Source organism: Schistocerca nitens, chromosome 1 (genome assembly GCF_023898315.1).
Source record: "Schistocerca nitens isolate TAMUIC-IGC-003100 chromosome 1, iqSchNite1.1, whole genome shotgun sequence".
NCBI lineage: Eukaryota > Metazoa > Arthropoda > Insecta > Orthoptera > Acrididae > Schistocerca > Schistocerca nitens.
Window position 1 is genome coordinate 871,352,629 of NC_064614.1, and position 17,437 is coordinate 871,370,065.

Sequence of the window (17,437 nt, forward strand, 5' to 3'; positions counted from 1 at the left end):
ATGCTGCTGAGAGCAAAATTCACGAAAGATTCCCCAACGACAGAACCAAACAGAGCTGTCGTAAAGTGGAATCTTTTTTCGTTTGATTTGTTTTACTGTGCATTTCCAACTGCAAGAGAAGCAGATTATGTTGCTGTCTTCGACAATAAAACACGAATTTCTCTTTGTTTTACAATATTTTTAAAAATGTGCAAACTGATTAAATCCTGAACTTTACAGTTAATCACTTTAATTAAAAAAGTGGTCTCTGTGCGTTAATGATCTGCCTAATAATGCCATTCATGAAGCTGTTCCCATTAGTTGATAATTTTCGTAGAAAACTGATCCTGAAATGAAAATATATTATCTCGTAACGTTATTGCTTGGAAACAAAGTGGTTGCTACTCTCTGTACGCCAACTGCAACTTTCTAATTACAGTTGCTGATAGCTTAGTGCAATGCTCCATACAACAAGTAAACTATTTTTACACGTCATTCGGTGAGACACTCCTCTAAAGCTCCTTGATATAGATGTTTCATTCAACATTGATTCTAACTACCAGCCAATAAAAAGAAAATACTTTCATTCCTCTACATAGACTTTTCATTCTAAATCACTAACCAAATCCTTCTTGTCTGTTTCCCAATCTCCAAATACAAATCATTTTACCTAAACACAGACGCGCTTTACTTTAATTCTATAGTTCTTCGAATCCTCTGCTCGGCCTGTTTCTCAGTACGCCCCTAACTATAGAGCACCCGCGCTCCTCACTGCCGAGCAGCGACGACAGAACAAAACTTCTTTCAGCGACGCAGTTAATCTGACAAACACTGCCCACGAATAACAAGCTATTCAAAATAGTCACTTAGCACTTGAGACATACAAAGTACGAACAAATTCAAGAAATCCAAGTAACAAACTCCAAATAGGACTGTTCAGTCCCATAAATGTTTGGTGGGATTCACGTAGGGCGATCTGGGTGGCAAACATTCATCAAACAAGTCGCGAACAACTGTGGCCTGGAGCGTGGTGCATTGTCACCCATAAAAAGTTCATCGCTGTTTGGAAGTGTGAAGCTGATGTATGTCTGTAAATGGTCTGTAAGTAGCCGAACAGAACCATTTCAAGGCATTCATCGATTCAGTTGGACCAGAGGACCCAGTAAAATCCATGTAAACACCGTCCACAGCATTATGGCGCCACACATGTTTGCACAGTGGCTTGTTGACAACCTAGGTCCAAGGCTTCATGGGATCTGCACCACACTCAAACCCTACCATCAGCTCTTATCAGATGGATTTGGGACTCGGCTGATCGGACCACGGTTTTGCAGTTGTGTAGGATCCAACCGATATAGTCATGAGTCAAAGAGAGGCGCTGCAAGATATGTCATTTCATTAGCAAAGGCACTTGCGTATGTTGTCTGCTGCCTTAGACCCTTAACAAAAAATTCTGTTGCACTGCCCTAACGGATACGATCGTCGTATGTCCCACATTGTTTTCTACAGTTATTCCACGTACTGTTCCTTGTCTATTAGCACTGAAAACTCTACACAAACACCACTCCTCTTGGTCGGTAAGTGAAGATCTCAGGCGACTATGGGTGGTGAGGGGTAATGCCTGCAATTTGGTATTTTCGGCACACACTTGGCACTGTGAATCTCTAAAGAGTGGATTTCCTAACGATTTCCGAAACTAAATGTCTGTGTATCTAGTTGCAACTACTATCCTGAGCTCAAAATCAGTTATTCTCTTTGTACGGCCGTAATCATGTCGGAAAACTTTTCACGTGACTCGCTTGAGTATAAATGGATGCTCAGCCAATGCTCTGCCCTTTTATACCTTTCTAAGCGATACTACCGCTATCTGTATATGTGAATAGTGAAGCAAAGTTCATCCTGGTGCACTCTGCAGTGTTGCGAAATTTATTCAAGAATGCGACTTCTCTTGGGTGGTTTCCCCCACCTCTCCCTGTGATGTAGATGTGGCAATCTCATAGTTAAATGACATGCACATTAATAAAATTTACACGCAAATTGATTAAATTAACTATGCACATTAACTGAATACAAAATGGCGGAAAATTCAAAAAGTGACAGGAATTTTAAAAGTGACAGGACATTCAAAAACGGCAGTACTCTATAATTTTGGAAACGTAGTTCACAGTAGCACTGTCACGCTGCTGTCAGACACGTCGCTCTCCCACTTCCCGTCTCCCCTTCCACCTTCCGCACTTGTGAATTGTTGAGAAAATGACTCTGAGCTGAACTGCTGGAGAGGAAGGTACAGCCTTTATTTATTTTGAGGGAAAAGCTTAACAACTATATATCCTAATTATATATCATTATATGATTCGAAAACATCCATACTTGATTTTAAAAGAAACAGCAAATATCACTTACCACATACTGCAAGTCGAATGATACACACACCTGCCACTGTTTCCTCCAAGCATATGAAAAAAAAAGAAAACCTCTGTCATTGCAGCGCGATAGTTCTCCAACAAGCTACCTCCTGCATGATTGTACATGGTGTCTGCAGGATGCTGGGAACACATAAGATCTCCCCTTCCGCACGTCCAAGTAACTGCCCATGGAGTGCATCGTGGCCTGCTGCTAAAGGTCGATGCCAGCGAGGCCTTGGTGCGATTCCGAGGTAATTGACTACATGCCATTACAGGAGGTGGTGAGTGCAAACCTCTGACACTCGGCCGGGCGGCCCCTACTTTTCTGCCAATGAGGGGGAGGCGGGTGGGGAGAGCTTTGCGGACTAATGCGACGGGGCTCTATCTGAATACTGGAAACCTTTTTGTGTAGGCCTTCGGAACCAGCCCACTCTAAAGCAACGGCAGCTAGACAGGTTCTCCTTGAAAGACCGGTGAAAAAAGGAAAGGAATTCTAACCAATGGAACTGCCATATCATTCAGCAGTAGCTTTGAAACCATCCTTGCAGCTGGGGTAAGCTGTAGGGAGTTGTAAATAAGAACCGCCTTACTCTACGGCGGCAGTTTTTGGAGGTCTTCCTAGAAAAATAACGGTGAACATGTGGTCTCGCCGACGAAGAATGATGCTTCTAGGAACAGCATTCTTTAAAGACGGCCACGGATTTGAGGAAAGTTGATGTTGAAGACAATAAACGCTCCCGGGAAGGTTTGAGAATGCTAACAAATGCCTAACTTACACACATGGGTTAAAACAGCTGGTGGTCTTGATGTAGATGGCAAAAGACTCTACTGGTTGGTTCTTACTGACTTTAACCGCCAAAATACTGCTGCTGATGTGGGAACATGTCTACTACTATTTACAAATGGTCAAATTAAGAGGTTTCCATCGCAGAATTGCTTTGTACAGGTCGAAAACCGTCCGAGTACAGCAGTCATATTGCACTCGTAGGTAAACCCTGCAAAAGTGATCTACATATCATGGCACAAAAAGAGATTCGCCAATCGCTGATTAATTTACAGATTGTTGCAATATCCGATTTTATAAACCAAAAAACAATCATATAGGTGACAATTTAATGCTGAAATCATCGAGTAGCCTATGAAAATATTCAGATTTTCATGTATTTTCATATGGTGTGCCGGAATGCCATACCATTTACACTACTGTTCTCATTATCAACCATATATGATATGATACAGACCGCTTGCACAATACAGTACCCAAGATAAAGAGTGGAAACTGATTCTCTAAGAGAGCTGAAATATAATCGTGGTCATAACGTGCTACGAAACATTAAGTAACTAGAAACGTATCAAGACAGAGAAGATTTTTACATCAAAAATTGAAAATTGAAGAAACTGGTAATACCACTAGTATTTTTTAGCGATTTCCGATGTCAGTGGTACGATAGATTCCAGATCATTCTTGCACTTTACAAAGTCAACTAAGCTTTTAATACTAATAATCGTGTGTGTTTCCCATGCATGTATAAGCAGCAAATGTCTCCTACCCTGGTGTTCCACCATCTCGATATAAACAGCACATTAAAGTTGATATTCTCTCAACCAAATAAAGACGGGAAATTTGTTGAACAGCAGTATCCCTCTCAGTCGAACAGGAGGCTTCTGGAACTCCCGGACCTGTTGGAAGAGAAGAAGACTTGTGACGACTTGTCTTGCTACAGTCTGTCCCGAGAAAGATGTGTGACGTCACAGATCACACCATCTCACAATCAAACAAGCGTTTCTGGAACTTTGATTCAAAGTTTAAATCTAATTCTTTCCCTGAAAATAGTCTTGCCTGTTCACATGCCGGCCGTACTGAGCTCTCAGAGACTGTCACCATGATCGCAAATCAACCAAGCGATGAATTTTAATCGGTGAAGGGGGCGGGGGGGGGGAGGGGTGGGCGGGAATAATCGTCGAGCGCAAACACTCGTCATATTAAATCGTCTAAAATCTCCACCTAAAAATTGAAGAACACTTTCAAAACAAGGCAACGGCCTTGCCGCAGTGGATACACCGGTTCCCGTGAGATCACCGAAGTTAAGCGCTGTCGGGCGTGGCCGGCGCTTGGATGGGTGACCATGCAGCCGACATGCGCTATTGCCATTTTTCGGGGTGCACTCAGCCTCGTGATGCCAATTGAGGAGCTATTCGACCTACTAGTAGCGGCTCCGGTCAAAGAAAGCCATCATAACGACCGGGAGAGCGGTGTGCTGACCACATGCTCCTCCTATCCGCATCCTCAAATGAGGATGACACGGCGGTCGGATGGTCCCGGTGGGCCACTTGTGGTCTGAAGACGGAGTGAGTGCTTTCAAAACATGTTAGCGCTAATGCTGCCTGACATCTACTGAGTATTATATTGCTATTCACTTGCCCAGAGGGCGGCAGAATTAGATCAGCTGCACCCTCGAACCCTGAATGAGCAGTTGACTGCTGTCTTGGATGCTTTCCTAAGAAAATCATCTGCCACTAGAGTGACATGGATCTGCATTAAAGAATAAAAGAAAATACACAGCATAATAGGTAGAGCAGCATTCTAAGGAGGTATGATCAAACAATAGATGATGAATTCTAGAGAGAGGGACAGAGAGAGAGAGACAGAGAGCGGGATATTTTGTGGCAGGTCATTTAGCACACACTTAACCATTTTTTTCCGTTGTTCTCTCAGGCTCCGTCAGTTGTGTGATATTACCTGTGTTTAACTCGTATACGATTGGATGTTCCATGAGTGACTTAGATCGCTATCTGCCTCCAATCGTTAAGAGCATACGTCCCTATACCACAGTCAGCAGAGGAGTTCCAAAGAATGCGTGTTGTGTGGCGTCCACCAAATCGATGGAAAACTTATTTCAGCGGCCTCCTCTGGACGAACGAAGATGTGTGCGAGGTACTCCATTTCTCTGCCACACCTTGAACATAAATCGAGTCTTCAGTCTCATTACTGCAGCAAGTCAGTGACAGGGGTTTATGAGGAACTGCAATCCCTGAGTATACATTTGCTTGAGGGATATTGCGTGTGGAGGAGACTGCGTTCTGTTCATGAAGTTACTGCAGCACAGCGTGTAATTTCACATGTCAAGCATCACTGTTAGGCATTTATCTATTTCTCAACATGATGATGTTGTTTCATGCGTTTTCCGTTTCTATCATTTTATAGGACTGATGCAAACATAGCATAATTTCCAAACCGTAATCGGATATGAACAGTTGCGCTACACACCTCCAAAGGTATATAGTGCGTGTATCACAGAGAATCTACATTTTTGTCCTTTGGTGTATGAGGTAGCAGTTTTATAATCTTAATGATTGGCACTGTAGTACCTGGGGTATAAACTTGCAGGGTGAATGTATGTCAGATGTAGAAAATGTGTTTCCTACATTGGAGTATTAGCAGTGTTGCTTTCCACAAGACTAACATATCGGGAACTACAGTGGTTTAAGATTGTAGCTTGCTTGAAGGCTGAGCCATGCAGCCTTAGGAGTGTGTGTTTATGTTCTATGATCATTTCTCTCTTTCAGTTCAACTCTTGGTATGGAATATAGACACTATAATCGTACTAGAGAAGTGATACGCAAGAGATTTACCTACAATGTTTCAAACTCATTCTGTGTGGAGCTCCATCATGCATAAATCATACATTTCTTCTTCCTATTAATCGTCTGTTATTTCAGCACAACACCTTGATATGTATCAGTCTTGTATCTTCTACACGCCACTAAGGAGTGCTAATCTCTTTAGCATGCACGCATCAAGAGAGGTTGTATGTAATTCGATGGGTAATGTGAGTGAGATTGGTATGGAATAGTCGTCGCAGAACGGCAGTTGCGTTGTTGGACTGAGTATGCTGGTCTATATCACTAGCATCGGTTGGTTGTACATGTTTGAATCATGTGTTACATTTTTTTATGAAAGCAAAATTATTACAATTATCAGAACGTGGCAAACTTTAGTATCAGAGCCCTAAAATCATGGCAGATTTCAGTGTGAGGTACACCTGTTTACTGGTCTGGCCAAACAATTTTGATTCACAGGCATGATGGTTCATGCTGGAATTGTCAAACATGAAATGGCCAACTCAGGACGAATAACTTCTCCCTCGTGACACACAATATGTCCCACATAATGTGTAATTGCTCTGTCAGTACAGTTGAAACCTGCCACTGACTCTTAGTCCATCGCAAGATACAGAAAACAAGGGAAAAACCTGAAGTTCTCCATCACGGGAGGACTGGAAGATGAAGAAAGCAAAGAATCACAACCAATTTCCATGAAGCCTTGGCACAGGAGCCAAATTAGCAAATACGAAGTGCCCCCCTCCCCCCCCCCAACACACCATAAACCAACCAAACTGCCCACTTGTGGTTGAATCTCCCTCTCGACTGTTTTGTTATCCTGGTAACCAACCCAGACACAGCAAGCGGTTCCCACGCTGGGGGAGCAAGCCTCCACTTTCCCGTATCCTAAGAGAAACCAAATCAGCGACTCCAAATCTGTCTTGTCTGAAAAAAGAAGACTATGGAGGCCATATTTTGGCAAAAATATCCACCTAGATGGGACCACAGTCTCTTATTTATGGATACATCCAATCTTCCTTGGTAAATCATTTCAAATTTTTTAAAAGAAGGCTGTTAAGCTTCGCAGACAATTGTCTCCTTAAAATATATTTTTTTCTCACTCGTTAAAAATACCAGTCGAGTTCCTGGTATCATGTTGTTACCGCCTTGCCTTCACTAAACACTTGCACCAGCTGCTTTGTCTGTATCATACTGCCTGTATACATAAGATTGGAGGGAGTTTTATGGCCTTCCCCCCATTTACACAAAAGATCAGTTTACAGCACACTCTCTTAAACATCTTTCACCACACTCATTGCACCTACCGGTCATCTACACAATGTGCTTCCGCTTTTCCCCTGTAAAATGTCCAGCGAAGTGGCGCTCTTCTCTCTGACCTTAAGTGGAAGGACTAGAGAACATGAGCCAGAAGTCCCTCTGTAGGTACGATCCACTGAGTGGTCCTTCCCATAATCACTTGCACAGCCAGGTCGCTGCGCTCACCTTTTATGTCCCCAGTTCATCTCTCTTCCTATTCTCTGTTGCATTCACTATGGCCCCTTGCGTACAAGTTCTCTACAGGTTACGCATGCAGTTGTGTGAACATTATGCCCACAATTTACTCATGTAAAAGGTCATTTACTACATATAATATATATAACATATCAAAGTTTTTCTGAGTGACAATATTGTGTGAGTGAGAGAGTGGCGTACCAACTCTCAAGATGATGCAGTCATCATGAAATTCTATTGGATGAATTTACAGAACTTTATTCAGCGAAGAAATTGTTACACATTGTGGCGACAAAATTGTAATTCTCAATCAGGGAATATGAGAATAAGGTAAAAGAGACTCTGGGATGTACAGAGGTCATTCTCCATTTCAACAGATAAAACCGCAACAGCTGCCAACAAAGAAATTATTTATCACTCAAACACAGCTAGTTTAGTGACCACAAAGTCAAATGTTCAGGTGAAAAACAGATGAATATAAAGGAAATACGAAGTCTGCAATTGGAACTAACCCAACCTTATCTTGACTGTATAGATACGGTGCCACTATTGGCGGGTCAATATAATTTTTGCTGGTTTGTACATGTGGTTCCAAGTCCAACACATATGTGCCTCTCTCTAGCGGTAGATCCTTTACTGATAATCTGTAATCATTTTACACTTTTATTTTACTTTTACTGGCGTGGACAGATGTGGGATATTAGTTCACACTAAAACATAACAAGATGGCTACTTGTTCTTTCTAGGGCTTCGTCTCCCTTTGTGTCTAGTGTTATTTAATGGATGACGGGTTCATATTTTATATCGCAGGTTCAAGCAGGAAGATAAATGACGTTTGTTATTCACCATCACGTTGATTTAATCACAGTGTATTGTCCAAAGTCCTCAACTGGTAAATGATACTGCAGCATTTTGATACACTCTAAGTAATTTTAGTTCAAATTCTGAACTTTGTATCTTCCTTAGATTAAGCTGTTTTTCACCTAAAGATGTGACATTATGGTCACGAAACAAGCTGTGATTGAGTGATTAATAAATCTACTGCTGGCAGCTGTTCCAGATTTATCAGTTTAAGTGGATTAGTAGAGCCGTGGTTGGCCACATATCACGTAATGTGTGAGTTATCATTCCTATACTCAATACGTGACGGGAATGGGAAAGAAAATCGATAGTAGTGTTGCAATGCATACGCCACCATGTCCTGTATGCTGACTTGCAGAGTATGTGTATGTAGACGTGGATGTGGGGAACTACGCACACTCTTCACATTCACGGGTACTTGACACACGATTTTCACATAGTAATGGCCAATGTGTGTGGAGAAAGATCAATTACAGTGTGGGATATGGAGCTATGTCCTAGGTTTCCTGCAAACAATAGCATGTACCTAATCTCTTAGCTTCTCATTCCTGGTGTATGCCCTTAGTAACGACAGGTTGACGGTGGCCTGTAACACTGGATGCAGGAGAATATGGTAAATTGAAATGGAACTGGATAATTACTTGTTCCAGTAAAGAGGTTTAAGGTGTTCTAATTTAGACCGAGAGTCTGACAAAGACTCTCTAATGAACAAGAAAGAGCGAAGTAGATGGTTCGAGTAAAGTGTAACTGCGTCGAAGCAGAGCGAGCTCAAACTGCTGCGTCGCAGAGTTGGCCAGACTGGGAGCGCAACTCGCACCGCTGGAGGGCGTAATTGCTCTTTTCCGGCTGCGAATGGATCGCGCAACCCAGCCACTACGTTCTGTCGGGCAGAAAGCCCTCCAAATGGGACGGCACTTTATCACTTCACACGCCTACCAACTGTTGCAAACGATTGGGAACATTAATTCCATCAGCTGCGGCGATTACTGAACAGCGTCGCATGACTTTCTTATTTATGGATAGACTGGGGCAACGGTAGCTTCTGTCTCTTCTCGCTTTGTTTCTCTGCGGTTTATCTACAAAAACAATCTGAACATCTGATCGATTAGTTCGTAGGTAATGACAGGAGAATTTGTTGTAGACAGAAGACTGCAGATTCCTGTTACAAACATAGTCCCGAATAGAGCTCTAAATAAATAACATGCGGAGAGTTCCTTGAATTTTCAACGTGATTGTCCAGTACTGAATCACAAGCATCTATTGACACAGCAATCAGATAGGTCACTTATTTATTTATTTCGTCTTACGTTCCTCTGGATTATTTTAGACAAAGTTACTCCATTAGCGAACGAGTAGCTACGTAATTCGTAGAACCCTGCAAAAGCTAGAAGAAAAGACAAAAAAGGCCTTTAAAGTAGGAATTACTGGGAATAGGAATTACTGGGAAAAGGAATTACTGGGAAAGGCTCTTTCTTATTGTGAGGAATACGTGTGCAGCGTAAACAGTAGTTTTGATCATCACTAACATTCTTATGCTGGAAAGTTGCTGAAAACCGCAAAATAGAGCACTCCCTTGAGGATAATGCTCAAAACAAGTGTTATTAACCAACTGCAAATCGTTTACATTTCACTCCTTTACAATAAGTGCATATAATTAGCCGGCCGAGGTGGCCGAGTGTTTCTAGGCGCTACAGTCTGGAACCGCGCGACCGCTACGGTCGCAGTTCGAATCCTGCCTCGGGCATGGATGTGTGTGAAGTCCTTAGGTTAGTTTGGTTTAAGTAGTTCTAAGTTCTAGGGGACTGATGACCTCAGCAGTTAAGTCCCATAGTGCTCAGAGCCATTTGAACCATATAATTAAGCACAAAAACCGTGGCATATATCACACAGGTGGCTCTTGTTTGCTACTTTTTAATATTCTCTATAATTTGTCTTGTACACCCTTCAGTTTGGTGCATTGCATGTAAAGCGGAGATGTATGAAATCTGTGCTCAGTAAGATGAGGAGGAAAAGCGAGAAAAGTAGAAAACCATTGGTTATTCTAAATATTACTTCTGTATGATAAGTTGATCATTACCTAATATAGCCATTTTTACTTCACATTCCTTTCACGGAGCATTGGTCGGTGAACATGGGAGTGATGCGAGAGTCAACCCTAGCCGTTCATTCTCACAATTCAGCTCTTATGAACTGCAGTAATCTTTCAATTTCAAGGAAGGTTAGCATTTGCAGTATGAACAATACTGTCGACTTTTCTTCGTTTACAGGCTGAAATATGTACACACGGACATTATTCACATGATGCGACTGGAAGTAAATCGTCATTTACCAAACAAAGGTAAATGGTTTCCTTTTACTATATCTTGGTGTGTAAATTTGCTGCGCATCATAAGGCCCCTAGATTTGTCAGAAATGATGATTTATTGTGAGAGAATATTAATTCCGACACGGGAGTTGAGAAACTTCGTTAATAAAAGGATAAGCTGTGTATCAAAATCGGAAGAAAAGAAAAGTATTCTGCAAGATTCTAGGAGGTTCATTAGCAGAAGCTGATTGTTTCAGAAACTTGAGAAAAGAGCCCGAGAAAGTCGTCTAAATATTATTGCAAAAAGGCAACCAGTTTTTGACCCATCAGCGATTGAAAGGCGAGCCAGGACGCCGTATGTAGTCGTTCACCATTTATTCGACAGACAGCGAGTATCTGACCATGGAGAGACAGCCGTAAAGAGTCGAGGGTAAAGAGAATAAAAATTTAGTCCTTCAGTGGTTTTTGTATTTATGTACTTAAAAATTTAATACACAAATCTATTTCAAAATACAGGAAAAGGAGACTCAAGTGAACGAGGTAACTTTATGCCTATTTCGGACTTTTGACATACTAAAGAAAAGAGAAGATTTCCTTTAAAAGTCTCACGGAATGGGGCTTTCTGTTCTATGTTGCAGAATTAATTTTCAACAGAACAACATCAAATACGGACAATTTTTGAGGTGCATGTGTTGTAGTTGAAATGCTTTTCGAAGAAGACATATTCAATACCTAGACATCAGAAACTCGGAATCATGTTCAGACCCTACATAGGTTAACTCTTACACATAAGATTAGAGCAACCAGCCATTTTTTACACTTCTATTTATTTATTAAAAAGCGCCCTTACCGGTTTCGAACTGACAGGTACATCTTGAGACGCCTAATTCACGTTTTACATTAGATTTCGCCTTTTGTTTCCCCACCTGATGAAATTTCTTTGGGGTGGTGGTGCCGATGAAGAATCCGTGACATTATGTTCCAGTGCAGGTTGCTTATCACCTTGCACCAGCAAAAACTGTATAATGCACTTTTTGTGTATATAATGTAATGCACCATTCACATACAAAGAAGTTTCATCACATGGAGGTCTTTTTAACAAAATAGCATTTTCAGACCCGTTTTTGAAAGGAAGGTGAGCTGTAGAAACATATATTACAGCTATACCTATCTTGAGAAGATTCAAAACGTTCGGTCCGGAGCCGACGTCGAAAATGTCAACGAACACACATAGTAAATTTATATGTCTCGAATTCTGGAATTTATTCGTATTACATTGGAAGAAAAGTAGACTAGAGAGGATTATATTGTAAATTTAGAATGAACTGCTGTGTCTATCGTCGAAGTACCATCTCAAGAAATACACTTCCGTCGTTCAGGTCTTAGTCATCATGCAAGGTGAATAATCAAAACTATTTATTGGTTGAAAATTGTTTCGTGATTAATAGGAATCATGACTACATAAGGCGACTGTGTTTTGTGATTTTGAAATTCTGAAATTGTGAAAAAGACTATGGTACTGTGACACTTGTCATGAGGGAGTACAGTGTTTACATTGCAGTATTGTTTAAAACGTATCAGGAAGTCGAATGCGATATCTTTCACGTAAATTTCACCCCAAAATAGCAGCAAACCTCCATCTTGCTACACACGCTGGGCAGTGTGTTTAAGACGTTCTGCCTGACCCAGTTGCCTCCAAACATGTCTCCGACGATTTTCTGGTTGAAGGCACATGCAACACTCATCGATGAAGAAAACTTGATGCCAAACCTGAGCGGCCCATTCGCCATGTTGTTGGGCCCATCTGTATCGCGCTATATGGTGTCGTGGTTACAAAGATGCACCTCGCCGTGGACATCGGGAGTAAGTTGCGCAAAAATGGAAATGAGCGTTTGGCGTCATTCACCGGGAGGCTCCTTGCTGGGCAGGTCAGGCCGCCTTGGTGCTGGTCTTATTACATTCGACTCCACAATTTGCGATCTGCGCGCCGGATGCAGTAAGCTGCGCATCATCCAGCCTAGTGCTCACAATTTGAGTCGTAACACGACGTCCTGTGGCTGCACGAAAAGCATTATTCAACATGGTAGCGTTGCTTTCAGGGTTCCTACGAGCCGTAATCCATTATTAGCGGTCTTTGTCTGCAGTAGTAGCCCTTGGGCGGCCTGAGCGAGGCATGTCATTAACAGTTCCTGTCTCTCTGTATCTCCTGCATGTCCGAACAACATCGTTTTGGTTCACTCCGTGACGCCTGGAAACTTCCATCGTTGAGAGCCCTCCCTGGCACAAAGTAACAGTGCGGACGAGATCGAACCGCGGTATTGACCGTCTAGGCATGGTTGAACTACAGACATTCCTGGTGGAATTACTGGAACCTATCGGCTGTCGGATCCCCTCCGTCTAATAGACGCTGCTGATGCATGGTTGTTTACATCTTTGGGCGGATTTAGTGACATCTCTGAACAGTCAAAGGGACTGTGTCTGTGATACATTATCCACAGTCTATGTCTATCTTCCGGAGTTTGGAAACTGGGGTCTTACAAAACTTTTTTTGATGTTTGATGTACTGTATCTATTGTCTTCAATAAGGGGACCTAGAAACCATAATTTAAATAAAAGACATTGATTTTGCGAAAAGCAGAGAAGCGATTGTTCTTGGTGTTGCAGTTCTCTGGGACAGTCACAGTACGTCCATGGGTGACGGTTGCTCTTCTGCGCAGCTCTCTCGCGTGATTTAGGGCAACACAGTGCTGCCATAACGTACGGCCAGCTGCTGTGGCATGCGATTCGAATCGCCCTGTGCCGAAATGTTGAGAGTTTGCACAAGTATTACATTTCCATGTTGTGCATTTGTACTGACAATACCTCTAGCTGAGGAAATATTCAAACAACGAGCCATATTGTAAATGAGTGCAGTAACATTTTTTCCCCCATTGGTATCAAGAGTGTGCATGTGGCAGTGGCACCCGATGTATTGAGTCTTCGAACATTTGTACGTAGTCTGGCCCTTTGAATATTCATATAGTGTAAATCTTTGCATAAGAGTATGTTTTTGTTAAATACGTGTAATATTTCCTAGGGTATAATCTGACCTTGTGTTATGTGTGAAACGCATATTATACAGATTAAAAAGAAACTCCTGGCATCAATTCTCAAAGCCTATGACATTTTACGAACAACATTGGCATTACTTTAATTCCTTAGGTGGAGCTTCGATTGATGCAGCACTTTTTAATGGCCATAAGTCGGAAACAAATATTCGAAAAAAAAATGTCAGAACACCGGTGTTGTTGGAACAGATACGAGATAACGGACTACAATGCCTAAATAAAAACGGAGAAACGCCACTTAGAACAACTGTTCTGCTTGTAGTGCTATCTAAAAATTCATACAAATAAAGTTATTACAAAATTGTGACTCTCTGAATTGTTATTGTCAGCAGACAAACAATTAAATACAAATTACAATTTTTGAGTCGCTCATTTCTGGAGTTCTGTGCGTTCCCTTTTCTGCAAAAAGGGTAAGACTTCGCATAATCGTTACGAAAGAACCACGTGTAGTTTCAGTCAGTAGCGTGTGCGTCTTCTTATTTCGACGGAACACATGCACTCCTCAGTTCTAAACTAATTCTGCTTAAGACAGAAAAAGTAAATTACACTTGAGGCGTACTGTTCGCGAGTCATTTCCTGAGTCACATTTCTTCCTTTTAGAGATTTCAGTGTCGTTCTCCGTACACATTAAGATTCAAGCAGGAATTTAATTTTTGTTTCTACGACACATCCTCTCCGTAAACTAATATATTCGAAATACAGTATATTAATGCTGTTTATAGCGACATGCACTCAAGAAATAAATCGGCTACACGTGTCCGTAAGCCGCGTGCACTATCAGCAACAATCCAGCGAAATTCGAATGCAGCCAAACCTCGTCATCCCCGCGCGGAAAGGGCCAAGTCAGCGATCGGAACGAGAGACTTGGAATAGTAAAGCTGATCGGGCAGTGCTCGCCAGAAAAAAAAGGGAAGAGAGGAGGGTCCAAATAAAGAGATTCCGGGCAGGGAGAGCGGTCCTCCGCAGCAGTATTACGTAATCCTGGGACTGGGCGGGCTCTGCCGTGCAGAGCTTTTACTGCGGGCCCCCGGCTAGCACCAGTGCTAGGGGCGGGCGGAAGAGGTGGGCGGCCGTCGCGTGTATATTTGACGACGGGGAGGGGAGTCGAGGCTATTATCGGAAATGGAATTACATAAGGAGCCGGCCGGCGGAACATGACCAGCTTTAGCCGGCCTTATTGATGATTGAAGGCAGGATTATTAGCGGCTTACGGGCCAGAAATTGATAGCTCCCGATACAGTGGCCTAGCCCCGCAAGGAGATGTTGCAGCTCCTCGCCCGGCCTCGCCTATCGCCTTAGGATGATTCGGCGCGGGTCGCAACAGCTGCCCGGTGCGGCGGTAGCTGTTGAAGGTTTTTTTTTGAGAATATTAACTCCGTACCTCCTAACACTTTGCTCTGAATTTTTGCAATCCTTTCTTGTAAAAGTTAGTAAAAAGATGTGTGGGAACTATAATCTAATTGGTAAGTTGTTTGGCCGGGTTGTAAGAGACTAGAGGTGGAATAGAGATGATGCTGATGGGTGGTTAACGTGAAAGACGATCCTGGTTGGAAGATCCTGTAAGGACAACATTTTTACTTTAAGACAACTAATTGAAAAGAGACTGGAAAGAACTTAACCATTCACTGCTCACAGATCTTGAGCAGGCGTACGAGTCAGTGCCACCGAAGAAACAGTTTAAACTACTGAGGAGGAGTGGGCTTGGAAAGATGGAAATACATACGTTGGAAGTATTTAACCTATGCAAGTGCGCAGAGTCTGTACTGAAAAAGGGAAATAAATTTTGGTACAACCTTACAAAATTTCAAAATGATTGAAGCAAGGATGCTTCTTGTCTCTCACATACATGTGCTGTAAGAAATCTTACTCAGATAACGAAGGATCTACGTATATACACCTTGTGCTTCGTAGATGAGCAGCCAGTGGTTCCTAGTGAAGGGAACGGTATCTGCTTTAAGGTAAGAAAATGATTAGAAAAATGTGATAAGTGGGAACTGAAAGTAAGTTTCCTAAATACTGAATGCCTATGCACTTGAGAAAATGGACGATGCATAACAATAGATGGCCAGAGCATCAGGGCATGAAAAGATTAAAATGTTTGAGTGGCATCCTATCGGAAGGCAGAACAAGTAACTGGAAAATCCATAAACGAATAGCCCATGGGAAAACAGCACTCTAGAAGCTAAACCCTCTGTTATGATCTTCTCATCAGTTGGAATGTAAGGAATACGCTCTATAAAAGTATTGTAGAGCCTATAACAACTTAGGGATGCAGGTGCTGGGAACTTACAGGAAAAAATTAAAACAAATAGACTTTTTTTTGAAAAAGGTCTATCTCAGTAGACTGGGTACAACATCTCGACCAGACTGCATACGAAATATAACGACTGAGTAAGTGACCTAGACTCAAGAAACCATCACAGAATTGAAGAACGTCATCTCACCTGCTATGAAAATATAATGTTAATGGCAGATGACGGATAACTAAATAACACTTCGATGTAACATCCTGAGGAAAGAACGAGAAGAGGAAGGGTGAAGGTTGCCTGATTATATGGAGAAAACGAGCCCACGGAAAGAAAGAGATGTAGAAGAAGACGAGGAAGCATGAGAAGATAGAAACCCACGGCGACAGGTAGAGTGGTGCGGCGACAGCTATATGAACCTCACGGGAATTATGAAAGACTTCACAGTATATGTGGGATGTCGCAGTTTCGCCTCCTAGGTTACTGATGCTATGTTTCAGTTCAAATTTCCCTCAAAGATTTTCCACTGTTTTTCATCTCGATTGCCAGTGAAGTGTTCACAAGTTCCTCAGATCTTAAGGACACATGTTCATGTAGTGAGCTGCCTATACTAATTAAAATTTGTTGAACAGAGTTCAAACATTTCTGACGCCTGACACATACAACGTGAATAAGAGGGAAAGATTTTGATTCTATTCGGTATTATCACAGTATTTTCTAACTACTTATTATCACTTGAAACGCAAATTTTAATTTCTATTACTTCTAATGGGAGAAATGCCGTTTCGATACTCACTTGGAACTGGGTGCTGTGTTAAGCTGATAATAAGAGCGACTGTGACAGTTAGAAATACATAGAAATGTATTGCCATAAATTGTCGATGGCACTAGGCGTCCTACCCTTTGTACAAATAATCCCGTCCTGATATGACACCGAGTTTTTAACGTCTTTGGTGCTCGTCGCAACTTCGACTACTCACCGATTCAAACAGAAGTATACCAAATAGATGTATTACTTTCCATAGCTGCTTACGAATTAAATGATCCCGACTGAGTTACTAAGGAACTATTTGACATGGAGTGCTATTATTTTCCAATATTGAGTTGTGAGCTTTACGCTGTGGCAAGTTCAACCAAACTCAATCAACCCAATGCACGGTACGAAGCAAAATAAATGAGTTTTTGCTTTTAATTTCCCTGAAAGTTATTTGAACTACTCTGTTTGCTTAATTTTTCGTTCTTTTCGATTGCTTAACAGTACTCATGCGGACGTTTCTCTTTAGCCATTATACATAATTCTGATATCACTCGCAGCTCATGTAGGTATTTCTTTCTTGCGCAGCATGTTTTTTAGTTTCCTATTTCGACGATCTGTGTAAGTATTTCCTCTGTTTGCTAAGGTTCAGTCGGATATACCTT